We start from the raw sequence: 16,340 nt of genomic DNA, 5'->3' as shown, positions 1-16,340 counted from the left end.
ATGCGACCACCAATCACAAACCCGTCTCTAGTCGCGCCATCACGTGACAGAAGGCTGTTATTATCCCGTCCCGTGACAAAGACTCTCCTCCCATCGCCTTCCACCTGGTCGACAGTTATTAACTTTTCGGTCAGTCTTGAAGAGTCCATGCAACTGGTTTCTGCAGTCCTGCGTCCTTTCCTCCGGAGGGTACCGTATATCTGTAATGCGCTGCGTGTCACTGTGCATATCCAGAGACACGCCTTCAAAGCCGCGTTTCAGCTGTTTCGGTTTCCTTCCTTTCAGGTCTACTTCCGCACACAAGCACAGCAACCGCCAGTAAAAGGTAAAGCTATCCCTGTAACAGGCCGTGGAGGTCCATAGGGTTGTGAGACGTCGAGGCTCCCACATTTTCTAGACAATCGGCTCACAGATGGCGGTGAGGTTGTCATTCTTACGCGCCGGTCACCCTTTAGCCCCCCAGGAAGATTCCTGATACTCATTTCTATTAGTAGCTGAGTCGACCTCAGGACCATAGTGCGGCTGGAAGGATTAGATCAGTTAAAAAACCACTGACATCAGGAATCGAACTCGCGACCTTCCGGCTTGTAGCATAGTGCTCCAGCCGCTATTACGTTACAAATTTTAATATGTGAGCCACTCCCTGTTTTATTTTCTAGTGTTCTCTGTACTGTCCGACGCATGTGTTCAAATCCAGACGCCTTGTTTTCAAGAGGATTGTAATAGCACTACTTTCTGAACATGTCTATCTTTTTATTTTGTACAGTTTTCGCTCTAATTGTTAACGTTATGCAGTCACATTAATCACGAAAGGACATTCTGGACCTCATTCCTTCCAGGAAAGTTTGCGGGCAATGAACAGAACTAATTTGATTTTTCTCTTCTGTTCACCGCCCAGTCAGTTCTCATTTCATATCACCCTTCTTTTTCCTTGGCACTACAGCTCCAGTGGGCCTAGGCCTACCTCCATGAACTTCTCCGTTCACTTCGGTTTTTCTACATCTTACACATTCGGTAGGACTCCTTGGGCGGGTGATCAGCTCGTCGCAAGGCCTCTACCTGTACACAAACACATAAAAACGCATACACACAAACTAAACATCCATGCCCTGAGTGGGATTCGCACCCACGATCCCGGTTTCCAAGCGAGCGAAGACAGTACATGCCTTAGACTGCTCGGCTACCGTGACCGGCCCATTTCATATCATCTTCACAGCTAAGTCCACATCATTAATGACTAGCCTTCGGGAATTCCAATTTCCTCAGCATCTGCGCCAGCAACAGCAGAAACATAACTCAAAGGGACAGTCAGAAACACTCCACTTACAAGAAAGTGACAGATCTTGTAGGGCCGGGCCGAATACAGACTTCCGCCTCTCTCTAGTGAGAGAGAGAGAGAGAGAGCAAGTTTTATTGCTCTCCTATGCTCCATTCGTGCCCGATCCCCTTGACCCCTTATGCGTATTTCCTTTTGCGCTTTCTTCCTCAATTTTCCCAATGGTCCTAGGTACCTATCTCAAACACAGCAAATTACTTTACTTTGTTATTCTGGCCAGCTGACAGCTCGCAGCCGAGGGAGCGGTTTCATGGGGATGGGGAACACGAAATTGGAAAGAGAGGCCCCGCGGGGTGCACAGTCTCCACACGTGTTCGTCGTATTCTGGGTTAGCGTAGTTTTCTTTACGTAGTATGTGTGCACCCTGTTGTGTGTTTAATCAATAGCAGAGTCAATTTACCGACTACACAACACGTTTTTTATTATCACTACATGTTTCGACATCAAGAGGTCATCCTCAGGTGTACGAACATGGCTGTATAATTACACGTGGTCACATTCGCTTTTTATTCGACCCTATATCTTATCCAGACTTACGCTCAATAATATATCAAGTTCTTTTATAAAACACAAGTTAAAATATTATTCTAATTTAATTGTTAAAAGTTATTTTGACTATAGATGGGGTTTGCATTGAATAGATGTATGGACCACTTACAGGTTGTAATTACAAATAACTACATTATCAGACGGTCACGGTACCCAAGCAGTCTAAGGCATGTAATGTCTTCGCTCTCTGGGAAGCCGGGATCCTGGGTTCGGTTGCAAAATAAAGCATGGAAGTTTGATGTGTGTATGTGTTGTCCTGTGTTTAGGTAGAGGCCTTGTGACCAGCTGATCACCCATCCAAAGAGTCCTACCGTCTGTAAAAATGATTAACGAAACTCAGAAATCAGCCAACCATATGCTCCAAAGAGGGAGCGAGAGGAGAGAGAGAGAAAATAACACTATCGCTAGTTCCGCACTTTACAGTTAACTACAGCACACAGCCTAGTGTTCTAAGTCTGTTAGTAGACGTTTCCTGGTAACGGCTCCAACAATGTCTATTTCTCTGCCTCTTGCTCAAATCGTCTCCTCACAGACTCCCATAGAAAAATGACTCTCAACTAACCTTGTTTCTCTTTATAACAACTCGGCATGGACCAAGTAGAAAACAGCTCTTCCATTGTTGTAGTCCAACTGTCGCATTATTAAGAATCTGCTGCTTAGTAACGGGAGTTGTTCCGTTTATTTGTTTCGCGGAAATGTGTTCACCGAGCCGTTGCCCAGAAACGACCTTGACATATCGGCCCATTTCGCGGTCGTTGCGTAGCAACAGTTCCTACACGCTACTTTAGACACTATTGTTGTAGTTACTGTGACCACTATTATTATTATGGCTATTTCGGACACTATCGTTATCATTATCACTTTGGATGCTGTCAGCATTGTTAAAGTGGTTAATAAGATTATTATTGTTACTATTCCTATTGTTCTCTGATTATTACGCTTCCTGCGGTTAACAGGCTGACCACGTTCTCCGGGTCAGTAATGGTGCTATGGAACTCCCTCCTCAGAAGTTTGTGCGTCTACCATATTGTTCTTAATGTGTTGAGTTACCCGCCAGTCGCATAATGTACATATTAAATTAAACCAAAATCCGTCGGCGTCGAAATATGCGGACAGACGTCCGAGAAGGCGTCAATGCAATTGGTCACCGCGAAACTTACGGAGTTTACATGACAACTCCACGGTTCTGGAGTGAGGCAGTGAACCCGCTGGGCGGTGGCTGACAAGAGGCGGACGCCGCTCACCGACAACTAAACAAGAAATGGGGCGAAGGATATAAAGAATTGAGAAAGAGAGAGAGAAATTCATAGAAATAAGTTCCAAGGGAAAACGAGAAGAATAAACAAAGCAAAAGAAGGCAGGAGAAAGACAAAGAGGAATAAGGAAGGTGGAAAATGGATGGAAGAAAGATAGACAATGACTAGATAGAAAAAACGAAAGAAGAGAGAAAGAAACTGGAACATGTTTTCATACACATACACATACACTTACATACTTTGTACAAACATATGTACATATACAAAAATATATCCGTACACCCAACACATTTTACCACATTTGTACGTGTTTAAGTGCAAACAAATATGCACGTACGCTCATGCATAACGTATACAAACACATTTATACTGTAACATATCCAACATAGAAATGTTGCAGAGATTTCAAAATAAAGTACTTCGCGCCATAGTCAGTGCACCGAGGTACGTCCCAAACAGATTGCTACATGCCGATCTAGGCATAGCCGCAGTACGGGAAGAAGCTACAAACATCTGCCGTAAATATAAAGACAAGATCACAGCACACCCAAATGAACTGGCAACCACATTACGTATTAAACTACGCAGACGAGGCCAGAAGACTGAAAAGACATAAGCCATACGACCCAACGACGCGCTTCACATAAATGCAATAGATTCCAAGAGAATGCTCACTGGAGCACTACTCTTCCCGACACGTTCTTTCTTAGTGTATTTAAGTCTTAGATGAAGTATTTCATAAGATGTACTCATAGTCCTTAATATCGACGGATTGTACAAATAAACGGAGATACACAAAAAAAAAACTGTAACATGGATTCCTATTGCTAGGCAACGGCTCGATAAACAAGTTTCCGCGAAGACAGCACCTTGGTAAACATTCAGTTGCTAGGTTACGCAACAATTCTGACAACAGAAGAAGTGTTTTCAATGTGCTCCGTGCCATGCAACAGAACTCTTAAGCGTTTTCTATCCGCGTTCAGTGCCAAAGGTTTATAGAGGACAACAAAGTCGCAACTGAGAAGCCGTGAGTCAAGAACCCGCGTCTTTCTTGAAGAGACGCAAAGCAACGGGCGCGTATTCACTGCAGTGCACATAACAAACGAATAACAAAGCCGTTGCCACGAAGCATTCCGTTGTTGTCCGTTTTATGAAGGCAGGTTTTTCAGCATATAAACGCGAGGCAATGAAAGTATCAGTTTCGCGGGTAACCGATACTCTAGGCGCTTTGTCAACATCCATTAACTAATTAGAGCCCGCCTTGAGTCATGAAGGACACGCAGCGCGGCCAGCGTGGCAAATGCGCATGTGCAGGAAGCATTTCACGGAGAAAACAAAATGCGATCTTCAGAACTTGATGACCTTATCAGAGAAAATGTATATCTGGCCACGTAAAGTTTTCTTTCTGCATGGCACTCACCGGGCTTCGGTTAATTAGATCGCCGTGTGGTTTAATATCAGTCACACCGAAACCACAGCTGTATCAGGTCATTAAATGTTCGCAGTCCCACCCTTCACGTTCCCTTCTTGTCTCTCTCTGGTCCTGGCATCTACTCTTAAAACTGAATGATTATACATATTGTACATGTAGAGTGAACCCTCACTAATCGGGATTAATGAAAGTTCAAAAAGATGAAAATGACTTCGAAAACAGTCAAATGGAAATTATAATAACATGGGCAGTGCTGATGAAAATAAAGAAAATATCACTGCAGCAACTTCTCCCTGTGTCAGAAGCAGAAATCCAGGGTCTCCTTCATCCAGCTCAAGCCAATCCCGGGGTATTTGCTTGCGTGGTTCCAGTATCTCCAGCTGCTCTTAAGACAGTCTGAAAGTTCTATTGTTCCTACATCCCACATGTCTTTTTGAAGGATGTGCTCAACAGCGAATACAGTCTTTTCATTTTCCATATTTCCATTCGGATTTTCCGACACCCGCATTAACTACAACCGGATTAGCGAGGGTTTACTGCAGTTTCCTTCCATCTGAAACAGAAAAAGAGCAGACTAAACAAATCGCTTCTGCTCAGTTAAGTGTCCAGTGACTGACTCTTGCGAACATGTTTATGGACTTTCGCGTAACACAAAGACAGATAATATTCTTTTCTTTTTTTTTGGCGCCTAAGGGTTTTTGGAGAAGCGGCCCGCTTCATGTAGATATATTCTTTTCCATAATAACACGTGCCTAAGGAACACAGAACAAAATAAGTCTATTTTATTCAGTCACTCTCCGACGTTTAGGGAATTATAAGAAAATGTACAAGTTTTTAGCTCGCTAATATAAAGAATTTCCTGAAATTTAACTTCTTTAAAACGCTGTAAAACCTGTGTATTCTAATTTCAGTGTACCGCATCACATGATACTTAGTGTAACCTCAGAAGTTATGCCATTATGCAATGAGTGCACGGCGGGAGAGTTGCTGCAGCCCCTCGATTTTCGAGGCAGCATGCAGCTTTCTTCTACATAAACTGATAAAGTCCTTGACTACTATCACTCATTCATGCAGCTGAGCCCTTCTTCAGAAGCTGCCAATTGTGTAGTTACTCAAGAATTTCCCAGCATTTTATGGAACCCGAAGGTTCATTACCGTGTTCACAAGAGCCCTTCACTGGTCCCTGACCTCAGCCAGATCAATCGAGACCATACCATCGCATCCCATCTCTCTAAGATCCATTTTAATACTGTTCGCCCACCTACGTCTTGGTCTTCCCAGTGGTCTCCTTCCTACATGCATTTCCCTTCTCCCCCAACTTCGACTGCAGCAACACTGGACTCCGGCCACTGAGACGCAGCAAAACTTCAAGACATCCAGGAGAAAGGAACCGAAGAAGACACAGGGGTTTGGGGATGTGTACCGGTTGGTTCATATAGCCGAAACCTGTTCTGTTAGTGTTAAATGGTGAATATTTTAATGATTCTTGCATTATTGACTGACTTATTATATGGACGTTAATAAAAGTAGGTTTATGAGATCATCATGCTGTTACTACGTAACTTTTAATGCCTAAACCAATCTTTATGTCATGGCAGCTGAGCCCAGCTCAACGGCGTTCTTCATAAACCCTTCCCACCAGTCTGCGTGTCTGCATGTGTATCCCTCTTCTCGTTCCTAGGCGACAGCACAGTAAAACTTTACCGCGGCAAACAATACACACGCAACAGAAGAATTGTTAAACTCTTCACTTTCTGTGTGGTCCGTGTCGAAAAGTAGGTGATTAATTCTTCCAAGAACTTCTTGTTCCGTAATAGTGTCTGGATCTACATATACTACCAAATAATGAAATTGCGTTCTAAATTATTTAGGTTATCAGGCGCTCTCCGTTTCAAACAGCATCTTGGAAAATCCGGACTCCTCCCTTCACCGCGCTCACAACGCGAAACCATACACACTGAATTAACAATGGGCCTCCTCTACTCGGCCATCTTGCATAAAGGGTTCTAACCATACATGCACTGGGAGTTGGAGGTGACCCTGTGGATCGTTTTGGGTCTGCTGAATACATTTAAACATTCATGGCACTTACAGGCCAACAGCTGTTCAAGGATGAATTTATGTGGGGGGGGGATGAGGGGTCCCTAAGTCATGCTAGGTTTTGAACCAGTGTTATAAACCGCGCTATGTTCTGCATGTAAGGAGACTGCAAGGAACATGATAACCAAGCAATATCGGAATGAAGCTACTAAGCACAGAATGTCACAATTCATCTAATGTCCTGTGTTGCTTAAAGCAGTGCACTGGAGTTCCCAGGGTTTCGTGCAAGTTCACGGCTTGCTCCAATATTCCCGGGAAGTCTAGTACGACCGTTCGCTGTTTGCTAAATAATTTAATTCGTTCTATATAATTTTCCTCAAAAGAATGTTCCTGGTAAAATAGATAAGAAAAGACATCAAAGCAATGAATTATTAACTGAAAGAGTGCAGTAGCGAACGAGAAATTTCCATGTATTACAAAGTTTTATTAGAATATTCAGGCTCAAATGGCCGGGAAGTACTTAAACAGATTTACATAAAAGTTTCCTTGTAAGTAAATGTTTTTAAATACTATCAAACACAAATTTTGGAGCCGGGATAGCTCAGTCGGTATAGAGACTGGTGGCTGGACGACCGAAGGGGTCGGAGTTCGAGTCCTGATAAGGTCAAGAATGTTCTCTTCTCCGCATTGTTCAGACCGACTCTGGGGCCCACCCAGCCTCGTATCCAATGGGTACTGGGGGCCCTTTCCTCGGGGGTGAAGTGGCAGGGGCTTGAAGCTGACCACTCATCTCCAACTAGTGCCGAGGTAAGTACCACCCGATACTTGTGGCTTTCCTTACGTCACCACTTCCGGACATGCAGTTTCCATGCCTCTGATTTGAACAGCAGGAAACAGAACTTGCGGTCCTTCAGTGCAACAGACCGATAGCGGCTTCATTCATTTGAAAAGGGAGCGTTGCACAAACAACAAGTGAAATCTCAAATAACACGTGCAGGCGCTGTCGGCTTTTGCAACTGAACTCCGCTTTGTGTTTCTTGACTGCGGGCTCTCCTGGGGAACCAGTCACCCGAAACTGGGAACTGTCTGGATCTGACGCCTCCGGTTCACAAAAACTGAATACATTTCATTTTAAGACGCCGAATTCGTCGCTCAAAGTTGTAAACCGTTATTACGTTTTCTATACTGTCACCATGTTGTGCAGGGTAGACTTGTCGCTAAGCGGTGTATCTGTAAACAGCGGCCGTTTCTAGGCAACGGCTCGGGAAACACTTTTCCGCTGCTAGGCAGCAGATTCTTAGTAACGCAACAGTTGGACTACAACAATTGAAGAGCTGAGTTTTCTAAGTGGTTCGTGCCGAGAAGTTATAAAAAAGGGAAAAAGCTAGAGCTTAGTAATTCCTGTACGGGCGTCTGTAGAGAGAGGACTTGAGCCGGAGGCAGACGAATATCAATTGTTTGGAGTCGTTACGAGGAAACGTCTAATAACATACTGAGAATGCACAGCCACAAACCGTGTTTTGCAACTTGGGCGACATGTTTCAGCACATGCGTGTCGAGGACTGCTCCTCAAATGCTCGAAATATATTTTGTGATATGACGCCTGAATGCCGTACTAGTCCACTGCTAGACAAACTTTCGCTAAGCACGTTCCAGCGGCAACGAATAGACGGAGTAACGTAGAACTGTTCGAGATGGTGAGCTATATGCGGTTCGTCTCGAACTTACAAAAGGAGAGTTCAGTTCAGAAGACGAACTGATTGGCGGTAAACCGCCAGTCGTAAAGTGGAGTGAGTTGGTTGCTGAGTAAGTGAGTCAGATATTATGAGCTGTTACTGTGAGATGACGCCGGGAACATTTCAGGAAACCAGAGGAACGGTAATGACCTTTGTTAGAAGCCGCTACCAAGCAACGGCTACTGAAGAGTGTAACACACTGAGAAGACTCCGCATGTGTTGTAGTGAATTTCAGAGTGTGAGAATTAGTGATAGTGCCATAGTTACTTGTAGTTACGTTCTAAACCCCGTCTATAGTGACACTCCATAAAATCGTGACAGTATGTTTAATCAGAACGGGTAGAGGGAAGCCTGTTAGTATTCATGGCCACTAGGCGCCTCGTGTGATGTGGGGGTAATGAGTGCCGAGTGGCTGCTGTTCGCCGTGAGGTTTCCTTACAGCTCAGTTATGCCTGCTGGATTGCCCCACAGGGGTTTTATGAAGTGGGTAACAACATATTGTGAATTCCTGTGGATAGGTACGCTAATCACTGCGACAGTCCAACACGCATAGAACAAGAGAACCTCACTGCAACTGCACTTGCTTCCGCAGCGCAGAACAGTGCCAGTGTTTACAGATAATAATGTTCGCTTCTCCTGTTTCACTAAATGTATATAACATTATGACATATTCGGTGTTTGCGTGACTAATAATAAGGGGTTCTGGATTTGATGATTGGGTTTACTGACACGTCTTTACAATTACAGTCAACTGTAAGAGCTCACACATTGAACTTCTCCTGACTTCTCTTTCGGGACGAATTGCGACTCCTGTCTGACGAACGCTCTATGAAGGATCCCTCTGAAGAACCTATCACTGCGTTGAATTCGAGAATGAACTTCCTTTTATAACTTCCAAGCGTCCTGAATAAGTCATCGTGCCGAACAGTTCACTGTCCTCTGTTATTCTGTTTGTTGTGACGGGAATCTTGTGTTCAGCAACTCGCTACCTGGCAACGTCTCGTTCGCTGTAGCGGGAACGTGATTTTAGTGCCATTACTCAGTAATGAACGTCCGCTCCTGCTCCCCTATTCCGGCTTTTAGGCAGTGTTTACCGATCCGTTGCCTAGCAATGGATTATTTCTTTATACTATAATCTTTAGATCTAGGCAGGAATTGGCGAGAATATTTTATACCATAAATTACACCAAGAGCGTCCAGTCTGAGAGTGATGCATACGGCTTCTACACTGCGTCAGTATGAATAATGCTGTTAGTATCCTAGCGCTCTCCTGAGGAGCCAGAACCCTGGACCTCTGGCTATAGGGCAGAAGGGCTACCTTATCAACCACTATGTCCAGAGAAGATAGCACGAATAACGATATATAGCAGGGCTGCATAGCAGTTTTCATGCGAGAAATGATACGCTGGATTCGGTGAAACAAGGAACTCTGTGGAAAGCGCCCTGATAACGCCAGAAGAAACTGTTAGCCTCACTTTACCGAATGAAACTTCTGGCTTTGAGATGCTGAACCTCTCATATACTTGTAAGGTAAAAAAGTAAAGCTATCCTTGCAACAGGATAGCGCGGTCGGTATAGCGACTAGCTACTGATTGCACGACCGAGGGTTCGGAGTTCGAGTCCCAGTGGGCTCAAGAATTATCACTTCTACATATTTTCCAGACAGGCTCTGTGGTCCACCCAACCTCGTATCATCCAATGGGTACTGGGCGCTCTTTCCCCTGGAGGGATAGAGCGGCTGGGGCGCGAATCTGACCACTCACATCCAGCTAGTGCGGAGGTTAAGAAAATGTGGATTTATACATCCACTTCTCCATACGCCTTCATGGTTTAGTGCTTAATTAGTTAAGCACAGGGACAACTTGACCTTTTTTATCCCTGTAACAGGCCGTGAAGGCCCATAGGGTTGTGAGGCGTCGAGGTTCCCACATTTTTGTTCGAGAGTTAAATCACAGAGGCTACCATACACAGAAATAATGTCAGGTATTACATTTGAGTTACGTTTTGGAAAGGTTAAAAAAAAAGTACTTTATTGGGAAACTTGAAATGTGTGCGATAGAGTACTGTCAGGCGGCACCATGCATCACCTCGCAGGGTCACTGCCTGAGTACCACCAGCTAACAGCTCATTATCCTCGCAGTATAGCTGAGCAGCAGTCTGAAGGGGCCATGGTTCACTCTAGTCAGTCCATAGCACACAGTAAGATACAATATAAAGCTATCCTGTAACAAGTCATGGAAGTCCACAGGATTGTGAGCCGTGGAGGCTCCCACATTTTCTTGAGAATAGACTCGCAGATGGCGGTGACGTGAGTCTTACTCCCCAGCCGCCCTTTAGCCCCACGAAGATTCCTGGCACTCGATTCGGTTAGTGGCTGAGTTGACCCCAGGGCCGTAGTGCGACCAGAAGTATCGGATAAATTGAGAAACTAATTTCCACATTGGGAATGGCACCCGTGACCTTCCTGCTTGTAGCATACTCCTTCACTCAACTACGCTACAGCCTAAGCCCAGCAGCACACGATTCAAGCGTTTTATTTCTTTCAGTTGGAGATCGCATTGAAATACCGGTAGAGAATTAACGAAATGCTTCGGCTACAATATTTACCTCTACAGCCAGGAAGTGAGTTACAGTGTTCTTCAGCGCCATATTTTACCCTCCCCTCTGTGTTTTTCGTCGGTTAGGAACGAGTTCTGCAGAAATGTCATTTCCTCAGCTTTCGGATTATATCAGGCCAGATGTTCAGCGAAACCGAGAGAAACTGTCAGGAAACTTCTGCCCAAAGCGAGTGGGGTAACATTTTGTTTATGATGAAATCGGTGCTCTAGGGAACACGCACTGTTATTTCCTTACTTGGCAGACACGTTTTCCCTCAGAATTTCTAACCGACGATGAAGTTTCTTGCCATTCTTAGAGAGGGTGACTGCTGCTCGATAGGGGCCAGACACCTGCTCAGAATCCTTCCAAATATCTGTCTGCCGTCTCATCACAGTCAACTTGTTGCAGCCCGCATTGCCCCTGGAACTGGGATACAGTTTGCAAAGTAGAAGTGAATGCATACCCGGAGCGGAACTACTAAGCTCGACCCAACTTCCTCTGCGTCTCCAACCTCCAGCCAAGCAGTCCTTTTGAGAATTTCTCTATTTATACTTTCGCTTGTTTTTAATTTTTTATTTAATTTAATGATTACCTTGCTTTATAATTAAATTGTAAACAGACTTTAGTATCCATAATTCCTTATTTTGAAACAATAAAAGTTAGCATAAACACAAAGCCAGCATGGAAACCTCATAAGCCTAAAAAGTAAAAGTATCCCTGTAACAGGCTGTGGAGGCCCATGAAGATATGAGACGTCGAAGCTCCTACACTTTCCAGACAGTTCGAATTCGCTCCATCATTTCTGGAAGATGCAGAACTGTTCCTTCTGCTGGCAGCCCATCTGGAACTGGCTTTCTGATCTCCGGTACTAATTACTTGTTCATCCCTTCCGTGTAGGCTTCTAAATATAGCTGCTTAAGGGATCTGAAAATTGAATCTTAATATACCGTAATATGTAGACCCGTTGCTAGGCAAAGACATCAAAATTAGCAGATATACACCAGCCGTTGCTAGATAATGGTTCTATAAAAAACACACACGCAACAAAATAATTGTTGCAAGCGGTGTTTTCCGTGCGGTCCGTGGAGAGGTGTTATAAGCAGGACACGTCTAGAGTTTAGTTATTTGTGAGACAGTCGTCAATCGATAAAGACATGAATACGGAAGCTGAGAAGTGTTGGAAGCCATTACCAGACGACAACTGTTATAGTTATTTGTAATTATGATCTGTAAGTGTATAATATATCCAATTACCAATTCGAATCCCGTCTATAGTAATTCCATCACGTGGCGATATATTTGTGTATTTGATAGGTATGATGAATTTATTTTACTATAATATAATCATGTTTCTAATTAATCTAAGTAGATTCTGAGTTCATCACTTCAACTGAGCTTAATTCCTTAGTATCCATTGAACATATTTCTAAGAAGCGTCGTTTTCACTCCAAGATTTTATTTTCACCTTTCAAAACAGAGGACTCTGCGGCAGACAAGAGCACTCGTGCTGCCAATCGCAGTACAAGGGTTCGGATCCCTGCAAGCATCTAACCAAAACTGTGGATTATTTTCAACGGACGGCCTAGACAATGTCACAGATGTATCCGTCCACATTGTAGAGCACGTGGTTCTGCACAGCGATGGGAACGGAAGTGCCAACTAAGAGGCGCCTATTGTGTGATAAGCCGGAACAGCACTCCAGTGCCTCGGCGCGAAAGTAGCGAGCTGTTACACCGGCGGGAAGAGCTCAAATTCCATTTCGAAGGTTCATCCAACGTAACGTAAAATAACCCGGCAAGCTGGAATGAGTGCAGTATATTGCTATATTATCAAACACAGTCACGATTTCCCAGAATATTGACTTTTCCTCCTGGGACACTTTGTATAACGTAACACTGAGTTCATCTTACAAATTCTGAGATTTAAAACTCAGCGTGCCTTCTTACAGCGGGTCCACCCCTCCGCCTATTCGGTGAGTACCGGGTCCTCTATCGGGGGTTGGGGGAGGTAAAGCGGCCGGACCGCGAAGCAGTGCTCATGTCAAGAATGGTGGAGCTATCCTTCCATTCCCCCATATGTCTTCACGGCATAATGCTTAACTAATTAAATACAGGGAAAACTTGTTTCTTGTTGATTTAGCACAGAAATTTCGTTGATTTGGCAGGCGAGTCAGCACTTCCTTTCTTATTTCTTTGCTGGTTTCTGTTTCTTCTTTCTTCGATGGAGTTCTGTTACAATTTAAGTGTGACGGCCCTGTAAAGGCCGTGGAGGCCCATACGGTTGTGGGACGTCGAGGTTCCCACTTTTTCTACACAGTCGGCTCACAGATGGTGGTGAGGTTGTCAGACTTACGCGCCGGCCGGTGTTTACCCTCAGGAAGATCCTGGTACTCATTTCTGTTAGAGACTGAGTCGACCCCAAGGACATAGTGAGGCTGGAAAGATTAGGTCAATTGAAACATTTATTTTGGATCATTTATGGCGTTTATTTTAATTCGCACAGTGGGGAATGAAGCCTAGCTGGGTCCACTCGACACATCGGCCACTGTACCTGGCCCGGGTGATTATGATGGAGAATTTTGATGGAATGAAAATTGGCAGGGAATCCGAAGTACTCGGAGAAAACCTGCCACAGCGCCACTTTGTCCACCACAAAGCCCACTTGACCAGACCCTGGATCGAACCCGGGCCGCCGTGGAGGGAAGCCAGCGACTAACCACTTGAGCTATGGCGCGGCCTATCACGTTAGTGAACCGCTTGACTCTGCATAACGAGGAGTGATCTTTTAGAAGTATTAAAGTGCCTGGCCGATGTAACCCAACCACACGCCACACAGCTCACAGATTGTCTGTCTGTATGGCACCATCCGATACATGGGCTAGGCCTCAGGATACGGAACAGGGCACAATCTGCTTGGTCTGCGGTCCCACGTGGCAACTGCCGTAGGCAGGAGTTTCGTATTTCATCAAGCCGCTGTGTACTCGACGACCCAGGCTTCCTCGTCGTCCCGGGTAACCTGCGAGCTGTGAAATTGCAGTGGCAACCTGCACTTTACACTTCAGTTTCTTCATATTGCCACATGTGTGAATATAGACGAGATTTGGGTTGGTAATCGAATTTACTGGGTATTTACACACTTGATTACAAATAACTACGACAGTCTTACTGAGTTACACATCTTGAAGATCACTATAACTACAACACATAAAGTATTCTCAGGCTTCATTAAACGTTACTTGGTAGCGGTTTTCGACGGCGGTCTTTCACTTCCCTCTGGGTTCCCGAAGTGACCCCGGGCCTCAGCTAGCAGCTTCTCACTACTCGTAACTGCAGCCCTCCACTGATTCAACCACAGCTCAGAGTCAGAGTTATCTTATGACTGGCTCACCATCAGAGATACCTTGCTGTCACAGTCCTTATGTGATACCTCTGAAGAGAGGATGGGTTTGTCTCTTACGAATAGGCCTGAACCACTTGTTCTCATTACACAGCTCCGGGACGGGCCGCACAGAATACTTATTTTGCATTATGGCATATTCTCTTGTTGCTGTTCCCTAGCAACGGCTGTTGCACTGCTGGTTATTTACTCAGCCATTACTTGGTAATGAATCTGCATGTCGCAATATTATACAGCTGTACGTAAAACCCGGGAGACGTGGTAGTTCCTTGTTAGCGTACTATATTTTGGGGGGGGGGAAAAAATATATATATATGTCTTATTCCACCTGCATGGTGCCTGTATGTCTGTCTCTCTCCCCTATCAACTTTTGAATGGCTGAACCAAATTTGATTAAACTTGGTACGTAGCCCATCTAAACTGCGTATTCGGTAAACCCATAACGTCAGTCTGTACGCCTATACGTGTATCCCACTATCCTTGCTAGGCAACGGCTCGGAAAAACGTTACCGCGGCAACCAGGAGAAGAGAATAATTGTTGGACACGTAATCTCCATGCTCTCCGTGTGTATCAAGGAAAGCAGGTGATTAGTCCGCCAATAAAAGAAACCGTAGACTTGTATCAGAACGAACAGATGCTTTCACTATTAAGAGCGTAGTCTGGAGAGATTGCGATCAATTGCATTACGAACCAATATTTGGACTTGATTCTGTACTCCCGGAGAATCTTTACGTTTGAGTTTATGTTTCGTAGGGTGATTTATATAAAAAATGTCGAGGAGGCCCATAGGCTTGTGAGACGTCGAGGCTCCCACATTTTGTAGACAGTCAGCTAATAGATTGCAGTGAGGTTGTCCGCCTTACGCGCCGGCCGCCCTTAGACCCCAGGAAGGTTTCTGTTATTCATTTCTGAGATAAGGTGAGTCGATTCAAGGGCCATAGTGCGACTGGCAAAATTAGGTAAATTGAAAAAATCTAATGACCACACAGTGAATCTAACCCGCGACCTTCCGGCTTGTAGCACAGTGCCTCGACCAGCTACACTACCGCGTGTCCCTGGTGTACTCTTAGGTACGGTAAAGCTGTCCCTGTCCTCAACTAATTAAGCACTAAGCCATTAAGACGTATGGGGGAGTGGATGTATATATCCACATTCTCTTGACCTCGGCACTAGATGGAGGTGAGTGGTCAGCTTCATGCCCTGGTTGCTTTACCCACGGGGAAGGGTCCCCGGTACCCACTGGGTAGGAGGTTGCGTGGATCCCAGAGTCAGTCTGGGCGAATTACGTGAAAGAAAATATTTCACCCTACCGGGACTAGAACTCCGAAATCTCGGTCGTCCACTTGGTATACTATAAAAACTGATTGAAATCGGATGGATTTAAGTTACCCAGTCCTAAGGCATCACCCCTGCGCCCTCCACGTATACAAGGCGTTCACTTTAACGCTTTTTGATTGACTGTATGACTGTCACAAATGCAGACTTTACAGGAAAGCTAACCTTTGAGAAGCCGTACTTTTCAGTTTACTGACCTTTCATCATCCGTAAAATAGAACGGTAATTATGAAAGCTGTTAGCAGTTCACCTGTGTCCGATCTTGCAAAGAGCTTCGCTGCATTCTGATGGCGACACCAGCTCAGCGCTTGTAAACACAGTCGGAAATTGTACAAACAACAGAGCCGACACACGTGTAGTAAAAGGCAGACGGAATTGAAACGCTCGCGTCGTGGCCACGCCGGCGCCCTCCGTCGCACAAACGTAACGTGGTTCCATAATGGCCCATCATTCAGAAACCCACGTACTTATCGCTGCGTTGCCACAGACCTGAACTACGTTAAACAGCTCCCCTTTCCATTCGCCGGCCTTCATTTATCTGAGTGACAACTGACACGACAAAATGATTAAACTAAAATCAAATTATTACAATTTTAGGAACTTTATAAGACGATACTGCAGCAACAGCTTCGCTGCGCCAAGACCGACCGGCGATCTGATC

This window comes from Cryptotermes secundus, unplaced genomic scaffold (genome assembly GCF_002891405.2).
Source record: "Cryptotermes secundus unplaced genomic scaffold, Csec_1.0 scaffold552, whole genome shotgun sequence".
Classification (NCBI taxonomy): Eukaryota; Metazoa; Arthropoda; class Insecta; order Blattodea; family Kalotermitidae; genus Cryptotermes; species Cryptotermes secundus.
This window is presented reverse-complemented; position numbering follows the sequence as displayed.